General features: G+C 37.8%; 1 protein-coding gene and 1 long non-coding RNA gene across 23 annotated transcripts in view; both read right to left on the bottom strand.

Moving 5' to 3' along the window:
- Window positions 1-23137, bottom strand: part of LOC127943228 (complement factor H) — a 123093-nt gene that overhangs the window by 85729 nt on the left and 14227 nt on the right. The gene's annotated exons all lie outside the window — the stretch shown is intronic.
- On the bottom strand, window positions 10067-12696 carry LOC127943234 (uncharacterized). Of its 2 annotated transcripts, XR_008149606.1 has the most exons (4): window positions 12628-12696; window positions 12006-12342; window positions 10618-10745; window positions 10067-10453 (listed from the first exon to the last, which is right to left on the bottom strand). It is a non-coding gene; the product is annotated as an uncharacterized LOC127943234 (long non-coding RNA). The 2 variants fall into 2 exon arrangements; XR_008149605.1 differs by lacking the exon at window positions 12628-12696 and having other exon boundaries at window positions 12006-12583.

Raw genomic sequence — 23137 nt, forward strand, 5'->3', positions numbered from 1 at the left:
GCACGTGGAACTCGCTCCGCGGTGGGTGTCGCGCCCGAAAGCGTGTGATCGTGGCCAGAGCACAAGGCTGGAACTGAGCACTGTAAAAGGAAACTCACAGAGTCTGTTAGAAGACATAACCACCAGCAACATAACACCCATAAGCAGAAAGGGTTACATACTCACCCACCCTCCTGTACTGGAGTCCCGCTTTACGGGGCGTCCCCTTTTGGTCCGGACCGTCAGTAAGGAGGTCACTATGAAAATAGACCAACCAAAAACATAATAGGTCCAGGATAGGAGACTGTTATGTGAGAAACTTTCCACCTAACCACGATCAGGTGGAGCGCTGGTGGCTACAGGGGAATTAGGCAGGGGAGAAATGAAACAGAATTTAAAAACATCCAAAAGGAAGTGACAAACTCCTAGGTATCGCTCTGATCCAGACGAGAACGCTGCCCCGTCTGAATCACATCCTTCAGACCCTGCTTACCTCTTCGTGACCCGCAATTCCTCTTGCCCCTGCCCTCAGGCGGGGGAGGAGCACGAGCCGCGACACTAGCCTTCTGCGCCCGTCTTCGATCCTCAGATCGAGATGGGCCAGGACCCCTTTGTTGTTCGGGCTCTGCTACTGCGTATGATTTACCATTTAAGCGGGATGTATCCTGTAAGGGCTTAGATGGCAAAGAGGGAGATTTTAGAGAGGATGTTCCCCCACTGAGAGATAGCAAGCCAGCATCTCTTCTACAGGGGGCATCCTCTCATAGCCGTCCTCGTGCATGCCATCGATATCAGCATAACTCGTATGCTGAAACCGATGGATGCAAGAGAAAACGGCCTCTTCCATTCCTTTTCAACTTCTGCATGTAAGTCAGGCAAGAATGGAAGGCTCACCTGGGCTGCGGGCTATGGTCAGAAAAATAACACTCATCGAGTCTACCTCGCGACGTTACCTTTCTGGCACACTTCCATGGCAAGTTTATTTATTTTTATTTTTATTTTATTTTAAAAAAATTTTTTTTTTTTTTTTGCCGCGGCGCGATCCATAACCTCTAACAGCTCCCCATACGCAGAGCAGGAGAAATGAGCGGCTCAGCCTCAGCTTCTTCACCACTCTCAAATATCTCCTGCTCTTTCTGGTTAGAACCCAGCAGAGCACTAACTTCAGTGTCAGAAAGGGTTAATGACAACTAGTGCTGTCAAAATTAGCGCGTTAACGCATTCGATTAATTTGAAATATTTAACGCGTTAAAAAAAAATAACGCAATTAACGCGGTTGCAGTTTTTTTTATTTCCAGTTGTGGCCTATGTGTGTTCAACGTGCAAAGAAATATGGATAAGACCAAGGAAGGACTTTTAGACGGAAAGTTTCAGTATAAAACTCTGCCGGATTACTCTTCAGTCTGCCACAAGAAACATTATTCTTCATTCATTCTGCCACAAGAAACAGCAACATTAAAATCATGAACTCAAATGTCATTGTTTAAAAAACAAAAAAAACAATGACTTTAACAGTGCGTAAATCAGACCTTTCTGTAACGCTAACGTTAATAAGCTTAAACGAAAATAAACAAAATAATTGTGTAGCGGAGTATTTTTGTACACAGTGCCGCGAACTGTCAATCACTCCTGTGCGCGTGCATCACTGTCCTCCTCGCAGCTGCAGCAACTTGCGCTCTCTCTCTTCATCAAGCTTTAAAACAAAAAGGGGACAAAAAGATCATATTGTTTTTGTGCATAGGCTATAGATTAATTAGATAAATGAATATCTAAATTTGTGCCTTGCCGTCTACGGTATTTTTTTTAGAACTTAGAAAAAAGATGCTGCAGCCAATGAACAGCCAGCGGGGGCTGCAGGACGACTCAACCTCCGCAGACAGTTTTTAATGTTTATCAGACAATAAATACTCAAGATTTTGCTTTAGTATAACTCACAACGAGTTTCACACACCTTCTCCGGCCACGTTGAGTTGTTGACACTTAACAGTGGGAAAAGCAACACATGCGCTATTCACTTGTATAACTTAAGGGTGAATGGGTAATGTAGTTTCTGCTCTCGGTGAGATGAATTAGGAAGCGTGCATTGTGAAGGGCGCTCTGAAAATCGGCAGTGCAGGTGAAAGATTAAAACCTCTATTAAAACAGATGTCCAAATGAGCGTACCGGTACGCTACATGCACGTTCTGGGCGCACGGAGAGGTGGCGGTACGCTCAAGAGCTATATTTGGAAGTGGCGGTACTGAGTACCAGTGCATGGCCCACTTAAAGCACTGGCAATGACTATACTTTGGAATTTTTTTGCAGTCCACTTAGAATTCAACATGGAAATCATTTTTGTCTATTATTGGCATTGATTGTTTTGAAATTCAAATGGTACTTACATGCCTGTGTTTTTATTTCTGTAATAAATATGGCTTTCAAGCCAACAGTAAATTTGGAGGATATTGATGGTTTATTGCAGGTATGTTGTTTACATGAGAAAATCTGTGTTACAAGTTAAACAAAAATTCCAATAAACAATCATATTTTGAATTTAAATAGTTTCTTTGTCTTGAGTTTACATTAATTATTTACATTTTACATTTACATATCCAAAAAGTTTCAGTCTTTTAATTGCGATTAATCGCGATTAATCGCGATTAATTTTAAAAAATTGTGCGATTAATTAGTTAATTTTTTTTAATCGATTGACAGCACTAATGACAACGCATCTTCCTCTCGAAGTTCGCTCTCGTTTGCCGCCGGAGAGTGTGAGAGGAAAGTCCCTCTCTAAACTCCTCAGCGAGATCCACCTGCGATCCCCACGAGCTCATTCTCCTCCGTGCCTCGGCAACGGCGGGTCCTGAGCCGCGAGATCCAGATGACAAACGAGAGCGGAGCTTTTCCACAGAAAAACGCTCGCAGTGCGCGCAGATTGCCCCCTCAAGGACATCGCGCGCGTGCTCTTTGCCCAAACAAGAGACGCAAAGACTGTGTGTGTCATCAGGTGTCAAATAACGCTGACATGGATGCACACACTGTTTAAACGCCTTGCTAGTGGATGCCATGATAACCATAATAGATCGCTCTTACCATTCTGGTCATTTCTCAGATGCACGCTTCAAACAAAACAGTCAATGAAGACGAAGAAGATGAGTGACGGGTCCTACGGGCGCGTATTTATAGTCGCGCCGGTAGCGACGTCAGAGGCTGTCGCCGGCCAACACATTGGCGTTTTTCAAAGTATGCTTCAGACACGGGTCACGACGAGGTGTTCCCCCATAGTGTCCCTTCAGAGGATGCAGTTCGAAGTTCCCTTGACAGGGAATCCCAAAACTCTTCATAAAAGCTCAGTCTAGAGTTAGCATACGTTACCTCCTCTGATAACGGTTAAGATACTCACGGACTTGTTCGAAAACACTAAACCATTTCTATGAAGTAAATTCAACAGATGCGGGTCAAATACAAGCAAGAGAGATGTCAGGAACAGTGGCATATGATATTTGTGCAATTTTAATTTACTAAACTTACCGAAATCAGTGAAAACAGCAGCGAGAAACAGAGCTGCAGCTTGCCAGTGTTGTCGATCGCCCGTTTCCATGCCAACTCCCTCCGCTCTAGTGTTTGAATCTGAATGAACGCTACTCCAGTGTTCAGCGCGCGCTCATTAAAACACGCAGAATTTACAGAAACACTCAATCCCCGATGAGCCCATTACAAAATCGGCTTGTGTATGAGACCTAATAGTTGACTCCAACCTCTAATGCTGGCATTCTATTTGTTTTCTCACCGCTTGTTTCCTTAAAAAAAAAAAGAAGAAAAAAAATTCCACTTTAAGTAACTTAGCCTATAATGTTCAGTGGCAGACGGACAACCCACGAGGCTATATAAAATAATGAATAAAAATACATTTAGTTACATTTTAGTTACTTTTTCTTTCTGTGAGAGTGCACACGCAGATCTCCGATGCCTCTGATCAAATTTCAACATCCTACCTTATGATTTCGATCAGATGCTCGGCTGTGTGGGTTGAGGAGTCAACGTGATTTCAACATTTAATCTATGCTTTATTTTCCACTAAATAATGTTCTGATGTTCCGACCAAATAGTGAACGTTGAGCCAACATCGAAAATTGATCGACGACCGATACTGACCTTTACAACCAAAAATCGACGTTGAATCAACGTCTGCTTGCTATCTGGGTAGACTGAAGTTGGGCTCAGGTCCAGCAGGGGTTCAGATAAAAAATCGGCAGCTGGCAGCAGGAAGTGGCTGCCATTGACAGCCGGAAGGCAGTAACTGACAGCCGGAAGGCAGTAACTGACAGCCGGAAGGCAGTAACTGGCAGCCGGATGGTAGGCGGGACCTGCCATTCGGTGGGAGCCAATCAGTATCGACCAACGTGGGCGCAACCAATCAGATATAACTGCACCCAAACGCTTCAGTAATGGTTGCGATTGATCAAACGGTAAGTTCAGAAATTGGTCATCGGAGTAATTAATGTTTTTTTGCGTTGTAAGTTTGATTTTAATTGTTATCTTGGTGAACGACTTGGTAGACTTTGGCTACTTTGGTATAATTGTTCAATGAAATCTAATTAGTGGTAGCAACGTTGTTTGTGTACCTTGTTAGGGGCCTACCATTAACTTCAAATTACGTTTGAGGTACCATTAAATATTAACGTTTGTTAGCGTGTTAACAGTCTATTGAATAATATAAAAGAATGTTGTTTGACTGGAATGATAGAAGATAAATGTGCAACACTAACCATATATTTTTGCATGTTAAGTCTTTCAGGAGATTGTGTGATATACATTAACTTAAGAGTTCTTAAAAGAAGAATCCTTTTTTTTTTTTTTTTTGCACTATTGAGGTGTGTTTTCTCTAATACTATGCATGTGCAGAACTGTTCTGTGTACCAGTTGAAGTTGTAAGCATGTGAATGCAAAACAATTTTTTTTATTTTATTTTTTATTATCTATACAAAATATAATGGACCGGTTCATAATTCCTTATAACTTTTAGGTCTAGTTTCACAGACAGGGCCTGGATTAAGCCAGGATTAGGCTGTAGTTAAATTTAGAACATTGAAGTAGCTTTTGTAAACATGCATTTAGAAAAAAAAAAAAAAAAAACATTACTGATGTGCATCTTGAGACAAAACCATGGCACTGACACCTTTTTTTTTTTTTGTGTAATACCCAATAGTTGCCAGATGCTGTCCTGTTGGAAATTCTTCTTTACGTGATCCTGGAGGAGGGTGATTCTACATTACTAAGTCCGTCTTTGGTTTGTTCCAAATTAAGAAGTCTGTTGTACTGTATACAGACTCCTTTCGAAAGGGGGCACAATCCAGCTGGCTTGACTGAGTATCTTCTTTTACATATTTGATTAGATGTTTAAAAAGGTGCCATAACATTACATTTCTCAGTTGCCATGTCTGAATGTTTATCTTTGTAATAATGCTGTTTTCATGCTCCTCATCTCAATATACAGGTGGAACAAAATGGAGAACAAGTCTGAGCCATGTCAGGAATTCAACAAAATGTACACCCTGCAGACACTGCGACGAGGTTTACAACAATTGCTTACCAGGTGTGCAAATTATGCATGAAAATGTAATCACTGCTCTGTACATGACAAGATGCAATGGGAATAATCATTAATATGGCTGTGCATGCATGTCTACTGTTAATAAAGCAAGTTAGGTATTAAAGTCACCATTTTCTTATGAATAATAAAATGCAGCAGCTAGAGTTCTTCCTAGAATCAGGAAGTATGACCGGATTAGCCCAGTTCTGTAAACCCTATCAAACTCCCTATCAAACATCGTATAGATATTAACATCTTCAATTATATTAATCTGTTTCTTTCTTATTCGAAGGTCACTGCAGTCACCCGGATCGAGTACGTATCCAGACCAGATGGTGGATCGCACCTAGAATGGACTTCTCCTGCCCTGAAAGACAGCGGAGACCAGGACAACTAGAGCCCCAGATACAGATCCCCTGTAAAGACCTTGTTTTTTTCTCCATTTTGTCACCGGTGGAGTTTTGGTTCCTTGTCGCCTCTGGCTTGCTTCGTTGTGGTCACTTCATTTACAGTGATATCATTGACATGATTGCAAACGATTCCACAGATACTATTTAAACTGAACCGAGCTGAAGGATGACCTCACTGAATTGAATGATAAACTGTCTTTTAAACTGACTACAAACTGAGTTTACTAATGTCCTTCTGCATTATTGACTGACACACTATTTTCCTATTTAATACTGTAAAGTTGCTTTGCTTTGATCTGTATTATTAAAAGCACTATATAAATAAACGATGCTTGACTTGACCATGTTGCAAGAGGAAAATGAGGAGAGATGCACATCCACCCTGGGTTGTACAGTGATTGGTGCAAGATGCTGGAGAAGTAACTCCGTATACCTCATCAGTTCTGATCTAAGAGTCTTGAAAATACCTCCGGATTGTTGTTAGTGATTCTGATTGATATTTTAGTCTGCTTGCTTACTGTATATATTTTGTACTGTTTACATTGTAAAGCACTGACTTTGACAACTTACTAACCCAGTTACAAATTTAACAGCTACTTTATTATATATATATATATATATATATATATATATATATATAGTTGTTTCTTGAAATACTACAAATATAACCGCAAAATATGATTTTAAATAAAGGTCTCTGAGACTTCTCTCTTTTCAGTCATTTGTGTATATAGCCTATAATAAATATACAACATACACCCAGTAAGTGCCACTCTCGTATATAAATAAATATAAATTGTTTTATTTCACACAAACAATGATACATGCATGCATAAACATTCAGCTGGAAGTTAACGTTTAGCAAAATGATCTTATTTCTTTGTTTATATTTGATCAATATTTTAAATACAATAATATACAATACTGACATTTATACTTATTTTAAAAAGTATTAAACATAATCGTAAGTGTATATAATTATTTATTTGTCTTGTTGCCGCCGGCAGCCTCCTCCAATTTCCGGGTATTAGCGACAGCTGCCATCCGGTTTTATTGGCAGCCACTTCCTGCTGCCAGTGACAGCCACTTCCTGCTGACAGCTGCCGATTTTTCGCTGAACCCCCTCTCCTCAGGTGGTTGTGCTGCGGGATGTGTTTCCCATACATTTATTTATTTTTGGAGACTCGCCACAATTTTAAAACTGATTGATTTTCAAAAAGGCTTCGTTGAATAAACATGAGTAACGTTACGTACTGCACTTTTATTAATAATAATTCCTTACATTTATATGTTTAAATATCAAAGCCAGGCACAGGTGTTTTTATAACGCTGTATTTCTGAAGGAAGACTTCAATGTTATATGCCTGATAAAGCAGTGTGTGAGCGTACCAGCTCTGCTTTGTTTACAGCTGTTACTGGGGAAACCTCTTTCTCGTGCTTTATGTCTATGCTTTAAAACATCTCCTGCTGGCAAATAATGAATTTGCATATTTATTAAGTCCGCCTGATCCACGCAGCAAACATATATGTTACAGTTATTCAGTGACGTCATTACATCAGCGTCACAGTTCAAACGCATTTTGATCTCGTTTAATGATTAACAAATATTGATAAAAACTGTTCAGGATATTTATTAAATACATATTCTTTCTCTTTTCTACATTTCTAGTAGCTTGTTTCTTGTGATTAAACTGTCATTATATACTGAATATTGTTGGCTCTGTGCAGGGCTGGACTGGGACAAAAAATCAGCCCTGGACTTCATCCAGACCGGCCCACATGTAAACATGCACGCACACACACACACTATACGTCTATACATACATTAATCTGCATGTAAAATTACTGATTAGAATGTATTACTATCAAAACCAAGAAAAAAAAATATTAAAATAATAAACAAAGAAAATGCAAATGATTTTATCAGGCTTTATTTTAAATATCTCTGAGCTGTTAGCTGCTATAGTAGGCTATAGTATTAAGACCACTGATCTACAGTAAACGTGATTTATAAAGACCACTGCTCTACAGTAAAATAAAAGAGTAATTAAAACAAAGAATGTTGTGTAGTGATTTATTTTAAAATTTTCTTAACATAAAGGCCTTTAAAAATCCTTGAAGTAGACTGGCTTATACAGTCATATGCAGAGCTCATTGCTAGGGTTCAAAACTGTACTTGCCCTGCCAAAAAAAAAAAAAAACATAAATTAAAATAAAATTGCTTTTGTTTTCTTTGTAAATAAGCTGCAATCTCATCTCACAATTTCAATACCACAATAAACACTAACTATTAAGTTCAAACATTAATGAAGACAAGTGAACAAACAGTAATGAAATAAGAAAAAAAGATCATAAATAGCACCGTTTTCAGGTACAGATATTGCATATCCAAATATAAAATACTTCACTTAACACACATATACACACACACACACACACACATACACACACACACACACACACACATATACACATACATATATATCCTTGTTAAAGCTGTTATTCAAGAGCAGTGAGTTATTTCTCTTTGTCTTATGTTCACAATGACACAGACCGACAGCAGGTATAAGGCTTCTCCCTGGCACTTTAAGAGATTTTTTTCTCAATTGATTACAAATTGAAAAAATATATCTCACATAAATGCTGTAAATATACAGAGACATAGAGCATCAGCTTGTATTATTACGTTAAAAACAATTAAATGTAATGCAGTTTTCATTATAATAACAATTATTTAATGGCAGGTGAAAATATAATAAATATGTATTATAGTGCACATATTTAGCAAAATTCTCCTTTCTTATGGCTATTTTTCTCAACTAACCTTGCTATGGTCTTTAAATGGCTTTCTTGAGGTAAATGTAAATGTTCTGTGACATAATTGTTCTCCTGCTGTTTTGATTGATGACTGCTTGATCGATATCATTTATGAGGCATATATACATTTCGGTAAGTTGTTCTGTATCTTTAAACAGAAAGTAACAGATGATCCGTTTACTTGAACTGAGGCGCTAAAGCGATCTGTCGCGTCACATTTTCTGAAGCCAAAACGGTATTGTCTGAAGTTTGTAATAAAATGGACAGAACCTGAGAGCTGAGAATTTTAAATGTAATTTATATAGATCAGTGAGTGGTGGCATATAACAGCTGGAATATCCTAACTTTTTGAAACAAAACAATGCAGTAGCCTCCGTGTATTATTACACTTCTGTCTCACCTCAGCAGTCAAGTCCCGCCCTGCTGACATCTTCACTGAATCTTTTGCCTTCCAGCAAATAATTTATATATCTTGACACATTGGTGGTATCTGCCTCAAGTGCTTGTCGTTTTCTCTCTCTCAACGTTCGGCCCCTCCTTTACGCTTATATATTTTATTATTTAACATACTGAATTTCGTTGCAGTTGTAATGGGCCGCTTTTCAAGGCTAGAACTTGATTCTGATTGGCCAATGAGCAGTGAACACGTCACGTCACGTCTCGCAGCTCGCATCAGCATCATGCGCACGAGTCGTTTTATCTGTTCTTTTGTAATGTTTTAAATAAATTATTCCCAGATAGCAAATGACATGTGGCCCAGTTCTGGCCCACATCTCCCATATTCTTCTGGCCCACATACCGCGCGGAATGACGGCGATGACTCAACCTGAGTCTGGCTGACATATGTCAGCCACAACTGAACCAGATCTGGGCCACATCTCAGAAATGGTGTGGGTGACATCTGGGCCAAATCTGGCCCAGTTTTGTCTGACAGAAGTCAGCCACAACTTTACCAGATCCATGCCGCATCTCACAAATGGCATGGGCGACACCTGGCCCAGATGTCAACCACGCCATTTCTGAGATGTGGCCCAGATCCGTCCCAGTTGTGGCTGACTTCTGGGTTAGATATGGCCCATATTTACCCTTTCTAGACACAAAAGAATACGTAATTAATCCAGAATAAAGAAAACCCTCATGTAGTCTAAACTGCTTTATTAAAATATAAAAATTAGACAAATAAATATACATAAATGAATACAACTGCATGTATAGATATAAAACAAATACATTTACATTATTACAAAATAAAAAATACAGATAAATATTTATATAGTTAAATACACATGAACATTACATTTACATTTAGCAGACACTTTTATCCAAAGCAACTTACAAATGAGGACAATGGAAGCAATCAAAATCAATAAAAGAGCAATGATATACAGGTGCTGGTCATATAATTAGAATATCATCAAAAAGTTGATTTATTTCACTAATTCCATTCAAAAAGTGAAACTTGTATATTATATTTATTCATTACACACAGACTGATATATTTCAAATGTTTATTTTTTATTTTATTTTGACGTTTATAACTGACAGCTAAGGAAAATCCCAAATTCGGACGCGGCAGAGAGGAGTGAGTATGAGAAACATTCAGATACACAGGCTGATTCAGTCTTCTGAATTGGGAGTAGCGCACATACATTATAAACTTCTTTCAAATTAGAATCTGTTGGGGAGATAAAATGTGCAAGATAAAGTATATGTACTAATAAAAACATCAAACAAAAAACGTCAAAAAAAAAAAAATTATCTTTTACTCTCCAGTACTGAAAGCAGAACTGATAAGGGAGCCCTTGATACTGTGACACAGCATTTTCAAATTAACATTACCTTTTTTGCAGTGGTGGTAGTTTGTATGTCCATCTATAGTTGCCATCATCTAAGGTCTTTTGAGTACTGGTATCATCTGAAGCCCTCACAAGTCCTGCAAGTCCTGTGCTGTGCAGTTTCTAATAACCCTGGGATGGACATTTGCAGAAACAGGAAGGCAAAGGGAGAAAGATTAGCATAGCTGCTGTTCATATCATTTCAGACATTGTGCACTTTTTACTATTTCATCAATGGAGTACATTGAGTACTATTTTTAATCTAGTAGTTTTAAACTGAAATAATTTTTCTAGATCCCTTAATATACACATTATTTGTTGTCTGTTTTTGGGGAACAGACACAGTCTCTATAGAATGGACTGCATATGCCAGAGTAACATTTAATACATTTTAATAAAATTTAACTGGGAGGAACATCATAACTGTAATTTACACAACCATTCAAGAGTTTGGGGTCTGTAAGATATTTCATGCCTTTATAAAAAATCTCTTATGCTCACCACGGCTCCATTTATTGAATCAAATTACAGTAAAATAGTAACACTGTGACTATTACAATTCAAAACAACTCTTTTCTATGTGAATATTATGTTAAAATGTCATTTATTCCTTTGATCAAAGCTGAATTTTCAGCATCATTACTCCAGTCTTCAGTGACACATCTTCAGAAATCATTCTAATATGATGATTTACTGCACATTTCTGATTATGATCAATGTTAATATACAGACGTGCTGAATTTTTTTTTTGTTGGACTCATTGTTACATAGAATCCAAACATTTGAATGTTAGTGTTACATGCATCAAATTGTTCAAAATCATCTGTTTCAAATAGTGTTCTTGTAGCTCAACTGGTAGAGCATTGCTCTAGCAAACAAGCAAGTGCAAGGTTGGGGATTCGATTCCCCGGGAACACATGATATGTAAAAATTGATAGCCTGAATGCACTGTAAGTCGCTTTGGATAAAAGCGTCTGCTAAATGCATAAATAACTGCAGGTCTTTTGAACTTTGTATTCATCTGTGAATCCTGAAAAATAAAATGCATCACGGTTTCCACAAAAAAAAATGAAGCAGCACAACTGTTTCAACGCTGATAATAAGTTATATATTCTTGAGCAGCAAATCAGCATTTCTGAGGGATCCATGTGACACTGAAGACTGGAGGAATGATGCTGAAAATACTCTGCACATCACAGGAATAAATTAGTTTATAATGTATTCACATAGAAAACAGCTATTTTAAGTTGTAATAATATTTCACAATATTACTCTTTTTACATATTTTAATCAAATAATGAATACAGAGGTGAGCAGAAGATAATTATTACAAATTGTATCAACTTCAAGCTTTTGAACACTAGTGTACTGTATATTTGAGGTTTGACTTACTGTACTAGTCTTGTGGTCAATAGCATCTTGGAGATGTTGTCTTACAGTAGGTTCACTCCGACTCTGCTGGATGCAGCAGGCCATCAGCACTGAAGAATCTAGGAACAAAACAAGCAATTTGACACAGAGCCAACAATATTTAGTCTGCAGTTCCAGGTTTATTAGATGGAAACAAGCTAGAGCAGGTGAAATGCAAAAAATAAATAAATAAAATAACAGATTCATTGCGATATATGTTGTGAAAAAAATGCATATTAGGTTACTTAACCTTTTCAGCGCTTCCTACATCTCTGTCAGCAACTCCCTTCAGAAATATTGAAATCTTGGACACTCCCTTCTGTTGTAGAAGGATTATTTTGTCACTCTTGAAATCGCAGAAAAGTTTTATGTTTACCATAAAAGATCAAAACAACTTTAGTTTTCTGCCAATTTTCGCGCTCCTTGATAACGTGACATCATCGATAAACAGTAAAGTGTAAATGTTAAGGTTAAATAAATTAAGCAATTTCCAATCATCCATTGAAAGATTACCAACAAAACAGTCAAAAGCCATCATCTACAGATGAAGATTTGATTAAAAGCCCAAATTTTCATAAAAAAGAGAACAATAGAGTTATCATACCTGACCATACGTCGTCTGAAAACGGTAGAAATGCTAACGGACTTTTTCGAAGACATTAAACCATTCCTATAAAGTAAATAAACAACAGAAGCGAGTCAAATACAAGTAAGAGAAGTGTCAACAACAGTTATAAGTGATATTTGTGTGATTGTATGGACTTAACTCACCTGAAAACAGTGAAATCAGCGAGAAACGGCAAGAAGTCCCCGGCGCGGCCATTTGTAAATTTAATGTGTCTGGCTTTCGGTGTCATTCCAGCTATATTAGCTGTACAAACAGCTTGTTTTGCTGTTTACTGTTGCAAACTGCTTTATCTTACCATGTTATTTTTAATGTATTGTCTTAATTATGAACGTACTGGTTTGTAGTGCAAACAGTTTTACCGTTTACTGCACTTTGTTCTTCTTGTTATTTCCCTATAACCATGACCATAAATCTCACACATTCACATACAATTGCTTGATGGATAGAATTAGATCACTGCATAATTCAAAATGTCATTCAGTTATAATATTGCTAATTTAAAATTCATTTTGTAGTTCTATAATCCAGTGCAAAATGCCAGGCCTGCACATAATAGTGGGACAAAGTGGCGCTTTTATAGTTTAAGATTTTGTATTGTTGCTTTTACGAACACTCATATATGTGTGTATATATATTTATATGTGTGTGTGTGTGTGTGTGTGTGTATAAGGTGCATCTTGAAGAAATGTGAATATCATGAAAAAAGTGCATTTTTTGTAACTTATTTTTTTAAAAAGTGAAATTTTCATATATTCTAAAGATTCATTTTTTTTAATGATTATATTAATTTAATGAATGTAATTATTGCATTTAAAAGTATAAAAAAGGAGATAAAAATATTATTTATTATTTAAAATGATTTTTAAAGAAACTTTGTCCTGTGGTGTGACAGTACAGGTGTCACAATGGAGGACTTTTTTTTTTTATCACACCAAAGGACGTTTCAGCCTTTTCTGTCAATTAATGACCTTGCTATTCCAAGCTAACCTGTCATTAGTGGCAAGCAAGACACATTTGCAAAATTTTCTAGGATTATGTAGCTTAACATGCACTTTTTAATAAAAACATATATATAATTTAGGGGTGTCATATTAATGCACAACAAAGCATAAACATTTTTTAGTGGTTCCGAAAAAGTTCAAAGGACATGGTGTCACACCAGAGGACATAGTACAAAAATGTAAAAAAATCAAATAACATTGCAGCTTCATAACAGGTCCGTGTAGGTCAAATAAATGTGTGTATGTATTTATATTACGTGTCCTGAAATATTATGGGCGTCCAGTACTCAAAATAGTTTTAGAACTACTGACTGGTAAAGTAAGGTGATCTGCCAGGACGTGTCTTCAGAAAATGGCACATCTGGTCACCTGGTATAGGCCATATCTGGCCCACATACAACAAGCCAGAACTCAACCTAAAACCGGTTTGTCAAACACGGGCCAGATCTGGCCCACACACAGCAAGCCACGACTCAAACTAAAGCCGGTTTGTTGCACATGGGCCAGATCTGGCCCACACACAGCAAGCCACAACTCAAACTAAAGCCGGTTTGTCACCCACGGGCCAGATCTGGCCCACACACAGCAAGCCACGACTCAAACTAAAGCCGGTTTGTCGCACACGGGCCAGATCTGGCCCACACACAGCAAGCCACGACTCAAACTAAAGCCGGTTTGTCGCACACGGGCCAGATCTGGCCCACACACAGCAAGCCACGACTCAAACTAAAGCCGGTTTGTTGCACATGGGCCAGATCTGGCCCATAAACAGCATGCCACAACTCAAACTAAAACCGGCTTGATGTGTGTGGGCCAGAGATGGCCCATATAACTTCTGCCGCTGCCAGAACTGAGCCAGATGTGCCATAGTTGGCCCAGATGAGGCCCGGATATGTATGCTATCTGGGTTGTGACTAACGTAAAAAAAAAGGAAAAAAAAAGCATCATGCAGCTTCATGAGAGTAGTGATGGGATTTATGGCTCTTTGAGGGGATCCAGATCTTCGCGATCCGTTCCTTTCAAAGAGCCGTTCAAAAGAATGGCTCTTTTGGCTCTTTTTAAATATTTAGTCAGTTTTAAGAAGCCAGCTTGGGAGCATCTCAGTTTATCCTGGAAATAATCACTGGGAGGTATTATGAGGTGAGATTTGTTAGTCAAATAATTAAAGCTCAGATATCACACACCAATATCTGAGTTTGAATTATTCTGAAATATTGATTGTTACCTCATTTCTCATGTGTGGACTATATTCCATAGGGTTGCACAAATCCCTCTGCTTAGACAGTGACATCATTATTTTGATTTACCTTTAGTACAAAGTGTGTGTGTGTGTGTGTGTGTGTGTGTAAAACTACGTTGACTTATGTTATTCATACAATACCTACTCACAAATAAACATAAAAAACGAAGCCGGCTGCAATGAATTTCTGTGCAAAACAGCTTTTACTACAAACACTTCCACACAAGAACATTGTTATCACACAAGAACATTTTGATAGAAAACTATTTTTTTTTTTTAAAGTAGATAAAATTAGAATAAATAAAATGGAAATGTCTACATACTACATACTATTACTACTGTAAACTTTGCAAATAGGACATCAACCCCTTCAAGTCAATGAACAATAACAAAGTGGGCTGCAATGAATGTCTGTGGAAAACAGCTTTTAGTGAAAAATTTCTATACAAGTACAGTATCACAAAAGAACATTTTTAATGATTTTAAAATAAGTTTTAAATGAACACAAAATGCAATGTAAATGCATGCACAACTAATAACTAATATCATCACGCTATAAAGGGTTGGCCTGCGCTGGGTGCGCCCCTCCCCCTATAACTGTTCTGTCTCCTGGAGGAGCTCATTTGTATGAACACGCATAGGAAAAAAGAACGATAGAAAGAACGGCTCCTCTCCAGTCGCGACTCGGCTCCCATCGTTCATGTTTATGAGCCGTTCAAAAGAATCGGTTCGTTCGCGAACGTCACAACTCTACATGAGAGAGACACATAAGGCCGGAATTGTACCATACAACAATATAATTACGAATATATTTGCGATTATTAATGATTTAAAAACAAAATACGTAACGCACCAGGTGTCCTGACATTTTATCCTACCCTGTCAGATTTTCCTACCCGGGTTTACTGCGCACGCGCACATCAATATCGCGTCCTTTGTCTCATGCTAAACAATGATATTTAATGTATCTGCATTACTGTAAGGGTAGGTTAAGGGTTGGGATAGGTGTAGACTTTAATAAAAACGTAATCTAATTGGTAGAAAGTAATATTTAATGTTGGTTTCCTGTAGCTGTATCCCTTCTAGCTACAACCGCGAATATAACACATAATTACTGTATTTGCAGTACTGTAAGGGTATGATTAGGGTTGTGGTAGGTGCAGACGTTAATAAACCATAACTTTACAGTAGCATTTTTCTTTGTGGAATTGTACTACCCACTGTTTTAGTGGGAGGTAGGAAAATCTGACAGCGTAGGACAAATCGACAGAACACCGGCCCAACCAGACCGCGGCCCACCGGGAATCTCCCGGTAGTCCCGATGGCCAGTACATGCCTGGCTCTGTGACAGATTGCTTGTTATATTTCTAGATTCTTCTAGAGCTTGATGGCCTTCTGCATCCCATGATGAGCAAGCCTCCTGTCCAACAACATCTCCAAGGCACACTGATCCATATGACTAGCAGGTTTACCCCAAACATACACTATTGCTATCCTCTGAAATAATATTACAATTTAAAATAGCAGTTTTTGGTTAAATGTAATTTATTTCTGTGATGTGCAGCTGTATTTTCAGTATCATTAATCCAGTCTTCAGTGTCACATGATCTTCAGAAATCATTCTAATATGATGATTTACTGCTCAGAAACATTTCTGATTATCATCAATGTTGAAAACAGTTGTGCTGCTCAATATATGAATGTCTATATATATATATATATATATATATATATATAGAGAGAGAGAGAGAGAGAGAGAGAGAGAGAATTCTTTAAATAGAAAATTCTTCTTGACACTAACTTTTGATTAATTTAATGTGTCCTATAAAAATATGAATTTATTTTTAAAAATGTAGTCTACATTAGTCTAACATTCATATTTATCAGAAGTGTTTCTTTGGCAAAGAGCAGCATATTATAATGATTTCTGGAGGTTCATATGACACTAAAGACTGAAGTAATGATGCTGAAAAATCAGCTTTGATAATAGCAATCAACTGACCCTTCGCAAAACAAGCGTCCCTCCTTAAAAACTGTTGCTATGTCTGACAAGCAATGCTGCTCTCACAGTACACACCTTGTTCCCAGACAGCGAATAATACATCGTGGACCAAAGAGGAAACTGACAACACACAGACAGAAGAAGACAGAGAAGGTCACTTCTGGTATGAAACAAGTTTTCAGCTTTTAAATTTGCATTTTTTAGAAATTCAAACAATAAATAGTGTTTTGTGCTGATTTAATGTGTTACAGATCGCTGTAGTGCCTCGGTTCAAGCAGCACACATGAACCGATTGATTCATATTTAATTGAAGCACAAAATAAAAGATGTCAAACGTCTTCATACAGCATTTTTCAAGTTTTAAGTCCACCGAAGTTAATCTACTCTCCTGTCTACCGTATTTTCTGCACCATATGGCGCACCGGATTATAAGGCACAGTCTCAAAACTGTGAGTTTAGTTGAACTTTATTCTACTATTTAACAATACACTCACATTATTTTTTTAATCAATCTTCTCCCACAGATCCATCAAAGTCCTCGTCTTCTGTGTCTGAATTGAACAGCTGGGCAACAGCTTTTGAACAGCTTTCTTCATCAAACATGCCGGGTTCCCTCTCATCATGGTTGATCGCTGCCAGCATAAGTAGTGTACGTATTACGTCCCTGTGTCAGTGGGAAATGGTCCGACAGTCAGGTAAACGGAGCTTAGCAAATTCGCACACCAACATTTTTACAGATTTTGGAACTCAGTGTACACATAAGGCGCACCGGATTAACAGGTGCACGCCTGATTTTTGAGAAAATGAAAGGCTCTTAGATGCACATTATAGTGCGGAAAATATAGTAATTTGTTTGTCAGGCAAGATGGCAGAATTCGCGTTATGATAGGCCAGATCACCTGTCAATCAAGCTCACTGTGAACGTTCAATTACATTTTAACATGTATTCACAAAGAAACATCTCATGTTTCACTTCTGTTAAATGTGATGAAATAAATATTTAGTTTGAAATATGAACAGCTATGCTAATCTTTCTCCTTTTGTTTTCCTGTTTCTCCAGCCTCGCGTGTGGAGACTTCAGAAGATGCCAGACCTCACAAAGATTTCAGATGATGGAAACTATAGATGAACATGCAAAGCTGCTAAAAAATCTTATATTGTAATCATTGCCCTAAAAGGTAAGTTTTCAGGGTGATTTAAGGTGTGCTCCTACATTTTCTGCTTGTACTCCTATGTATTTATGATACAAATGTAAATGAACATAAAAAACTGTTGCATGCCTTTCTCATAAGCACTCGCCTGTTAGCAATGCTAATTTTATTTAAAGATGTTATTACTGAGATCATTAAAAAAGTAATTGTGACGAGCGGGGTGGGGCCGAGAGCCTTAGGAACGGAGCGAGGCCGGTGGAGTGATTGGGAAATGAGTAGGGATGGGTATCGAAAACCGGTTCCATTTTAGAACCAGTTCCAAATTTCCAAGAACGGGGTATTCGATAAGATACGTGCATTTCGATTCTGCTTAACGATTACAGCTTTCAGATTCCAATTTGATTAAAAACAATAAAGTGCAGGAATGGAAAGAATTAGCGCCCTGTTTGTGTGCAGCGTGCATGAAGCGCAAGCGTGCGCACAGAGAGCAGCGGTCAGTTCCCGCTTTGTGTCCGTTCTTGGACTGTTCCGTGTATTTCCACTGTAGAAAAGGTTGTTCAGAGTCGAAACTGACTTCTTTCATATTTGTTGACCAATATACAGAAAACTACATCAGTATATCATCATAAACACAACCGTTTTTGTCTTACGTGAATGTAAACAGATGAGAAAGAAAACACACATGTACAGTGTTTTTGCTTAGAGACAACAGCCTAATAAATGCACTGCCTGTCATTAATGTTAATCAAAGAACAAAAGAAAACCATTAACTGATCTTGACTGAATATATTTAATAACTTTAATTGATTAATCTTTATTTTATTTATAAAAAGAAAACAATGAGGTGTTTTTAAACTTTTAATTACAGTTTCTGTACCTGAAATTTTGTTTAGTTGTATTTATTTATGATATTGCTTATTGATTTGTTTGTTCCTATCTTATTACTGACAGTTTACTTGTCTTTAACACTTTAATATGTGAAATATATATTCATCTAGTTGTTTTTGGTATGGCGGAGTATGGTATGGTATTTTTTTAACGCACAGGCAAAATTCCTCTTGCAGTTTTTTGTAGGCTGCTGATTGTTGCTCATGTTATTGAGCTGCAACAGAATGCTTTGTAAAAAGACAGAATACATGTTGGACATTTAAATGTTTGACTTAATTATTATTATTTTTTTTAATATTGGATTTTTTATCTTACTGGAATCTAAACTAGGAATCGATAAGAATCGGAATCGAAATCGATAAAATTCAAATGATACCCAACCCTAGAAATGAGGGACACGTGCTCCACTCACCGGTCTCGCATCCCACGGAGGAGATGGGAGGGATACAAAAGAGGAGCGACTACAGTGAAGGACGAGAGAGGACCAGGCCTGGACTTTATTTTGTGTTTGTGCGTGACAGTCGTCTGCGAGGGGCTGGCACGATGTTTTGTCTTTATTTTATTATTAAAGCTATGTTTGATGGTCCGCCGGTTCCCGCTTCCCCCTTTCTGAAGCCGTTGCAGTAATATTGTCACTTTATTAAACGATCCTCTATGAAAATACAGTTTCACAGTGTTATCAATGTACTTTCAGGGAGGAACTTGTCAGCAAATCTACTTCACAGTACTTCAGTGAAAGCAGTTAACAGTTACAGATGGGTGTGTTGCATCAGGGTCAGATCTGAATTCTGCAGGTAGGTAGATCTCCAAGAGCAGGATTGTACAGCCCTGTTGGTAATGTATGATGCATTTTGTTTTTTTTTGAAGGTTTCCTGTGATGACCGTTGAAAAGATCAGCACATCAGATGTTGGCCTGGACAGCTGTACCTACAGTACACCACTGTACCTAAAGACTTCTTTGCATGGATAGCTGACTACTACTATTATGTTCTGTGAAGGTATTATTATAGCAAACCTGAGCACTTGTGAAAGTGGAAATGTTGTCAAGAATAGTCACACATTCATATTTGTAAATTGAAAGTCACAGATAATTTTTAGTACTAACAGTGTTTCTTTTTAACTAATTCTCTCCAGCAAACACAACACAACAGTTACACCATTTCATATTCTGAGGTGCACAAACCCTATTCTACAAATAAGAGAACAACAGTATAGACCCTTTGCAAGTGACCCTTTGCAAGTGACGTCACCTTCTGCCGTCCGTCGCCATGACGGACGGCAGAAGAGCTTTGCTGTAGGACGGACGGCAAGCCAAACGAGTACGAGTTCGTGTTCATTCGTGTAATAAAAAATTATTTTTTTATTTTTTTTATTATAAGCACAGTGCAGGGATAATGGTCAAATGGTGTATTTACAATGTTAAAGTGGCTGACAACAATAAATATTCTTATTAGGAATAAAACTGCATCGTTTTTTAACTGTGCAGAGCAGTAACGTTAGCTGAATAGTTAGGCCTACTACGCTACTGTAATTTTAATATTGGTCATTGTGGTGGTACTTGGACAGCCAAATATTTTCTGAGGTGGAACTTTTTATTTAATGGCGATTTAATGAGGTCCGTGAAAACGGAGGAAAAAGGTAAGGGTCGGTATCCAATCCTACGATCTCAAAGTTCTTCAAATACCGTTCTTTGTGAGCACCTACCAGATGCCCTACCTAGACCGATAATGGCATGACAGCTTGTTCAATAGAAGAAGCCACAAAGTTTAGTGTTATTTATTTTAAACTGATTGAAACTTCCACTACTATTTAGCTTGTGCTTCCGGTGATTCTGCTGTCTGCCATGGCGTCCTTTTGTTTCACTTAAGCTGGCAAACGATGTCAGCTTCAGAACGGATATTGAGGAACTAACTGATCTCTGCTTCATTACAGTTCGCACATATTTTTTCGTCACAAACATTGATCTGCCTTTTTTTGGGGGGACCACCGTGCATTTGAAAGGGGCTTTAGTCTAGCACACTACACATAAGTTTTTACTATTATTATTTTATTTACAAATTAGAGCAAATTGAATAGAAATTAACTGAATAGAAAAGGTAAGTGCTTTTGGAAAATGGCTGAAGACTCAGCTGTTCAAATTAATAAAGGCAGGTCATTCTACCATGATTTTATCTACAAATACTACTATTCTCATAAAGTCTGTAAATATGTCCAGTTCTAATAAACACACATTTCAGGAAACAATTATTCTATAATATGAGCAAAATGAAATGCAGCCCTGCATAAATCTGGTATAACTGAGCCTGTGAATTTGTTAATTTGTAGAATAGGATTCATGCACCTGTAGTGAAGATTTTGAGAAGGTGGTGGTGTGTTTGTGAGAGAGAAAGAAACAAATACAAGCTTGCAACTCCAAAAACATTTTCTTGATGATTTATTGAAATATTCTCTACAAATACAAATTCCAATGTCACAAGTGCTCAATTTTGTTATAATAATGTAGAAAGTGTCTCAATTGTACAGTAGATGTACTGTATGCAAATATGACAAATGGACATTAACAACTGAATATTCAGGGGATGCAAACGTGTCACCTTTAAGTAAAAATTTACATTTTGAATCCAAAAATCATTTGCATGTTTTGTGTAGATCCAAAGAGTTTTTAAAAGCGAATTAGTTAAATAGCACATGCTAAATAATACAAGGAATTTTTTGTTTACATTTTATATATGTAATAAAAAGAAAAGAAATACATGTTTTACATCAAATGTTGCCATTTTATATGAAAATATACAAAAGATAATATTTTTAAGGCACATACTACAGACACAAACTTTAGAGAATTTAATCATGGATTCATAGGACATATATAAATAAATAAATAAATAAATAAATAAATAAATAAATAAATAAATAAATATATTTATATATATATAAAATACACTAAAAATTATAGGTCCAGAGGCCTAGGTCTTAGGTCCAGATGCGCTGCCCGATGAAACCGTATATATATATATATATATATATATATATATATATATATATATGACGTTTTTAAAACCCTCCCTGCTTTTTTGTTCCTCATTGTGGCAAAAATGAGCTTGGTGATGGAGGATGCAGTGCAGTAGTTTGGGCACTTTGTTTGTCTTTAAATGAGTCTCTTCTGCTCTCCAAACCTGCATTTATTTGATCCAGAATACAGCTAAAGCAATAATATTGTGAAATATTTTTACTATTTAAAACAACTGTTTTCTATTTATTTATTCCTGTGATCCAAGCTGTATTTTCAGCATCATTACTCCAGTCTTCATTGTCTCATCCTTCAGAAATGATTCTAATATGCTGATTTGCTGATTATCAATATTTAAAACATATGTGTCACGGTTCATAGATCTGTGTGTTCATTCTGCATCTCTGTTTTCTCGTTATCTGTCTCGTTGCTCATTCAGGATTGCTCCGGCAATAATTGGGCTGATGAGCTAACCAGCGTGGCTGCACCTGATGCTGGTTCTGTCCTGTCTTTATCTGTCTTGTGGTTGTTACTGCATGTTGTCAGATCGTTGTTCGCAGTTGTCGATGCTGGTCTTGCTCCCAGTTCTCAGATCTCTCTTCTTGCTCTCAGCCGAGGAGATCGCCTAGTCTGCTTCCACGCCTGTTCCCAGGAATATTCTCTGGGTTGGTTCGGGTCAGTGCCTCATAGTCTCCGTGTTACAGAGACAGCTCTCCAGCTCAGCAACTCACCAATTCACCAGCTCACCTGCTCCACCAAGATGGATCCAGCAAGTATGGCGGAGCTGTTTTGCACAGCAGGAGGAGCAAATCATGGCTACTGGTCTCGTCACGCAGGTCTCAGATCTCACCACTCAGGTCAGACTGGTAAAACCTGCCCAACAACCCACCGGCTTAATCCTCTAATGGTTTCACCTGTGGATATCACCAACCGACGCATTGTGCCCCGTCTACCGGATTGATTGATCTGGCCATCTGAGTGAACAGCAGACTAGATCAGCGTGACCGGTTTGCAGCTATGGTGGAGAAGACGACCGATCACCGCTTTGATCCTGAACCCATGCAGGTGGGCAGAGCTCACCTTTCTCGAGAGGAGAAGGACAGGCGTAGGGACCTGGGGCTGTGCTTATACTGTGGTGCCGCAGGTCACATCGTTGCACAGTGCCCGGTAAAAACCAGAGCCTGTCAGTAAGGA

The sequence above is a fragment of the Carassius gibelio genome, chromosome A22 (assembly GCF_023724105.1).
Source record: "Carassius gibelio isolate Cgi1373 ecotype wild population from Czech Republic chromosome A22, carGib1.2-hapl.c, whole genome shotgun sequence".
Taxonomy (NCBI): Eukaryota; Metazoa; Chordata; class Actinopteri; order Cypriniformes; family Cyprinidae; genus Carassius; species Carassius gibelio.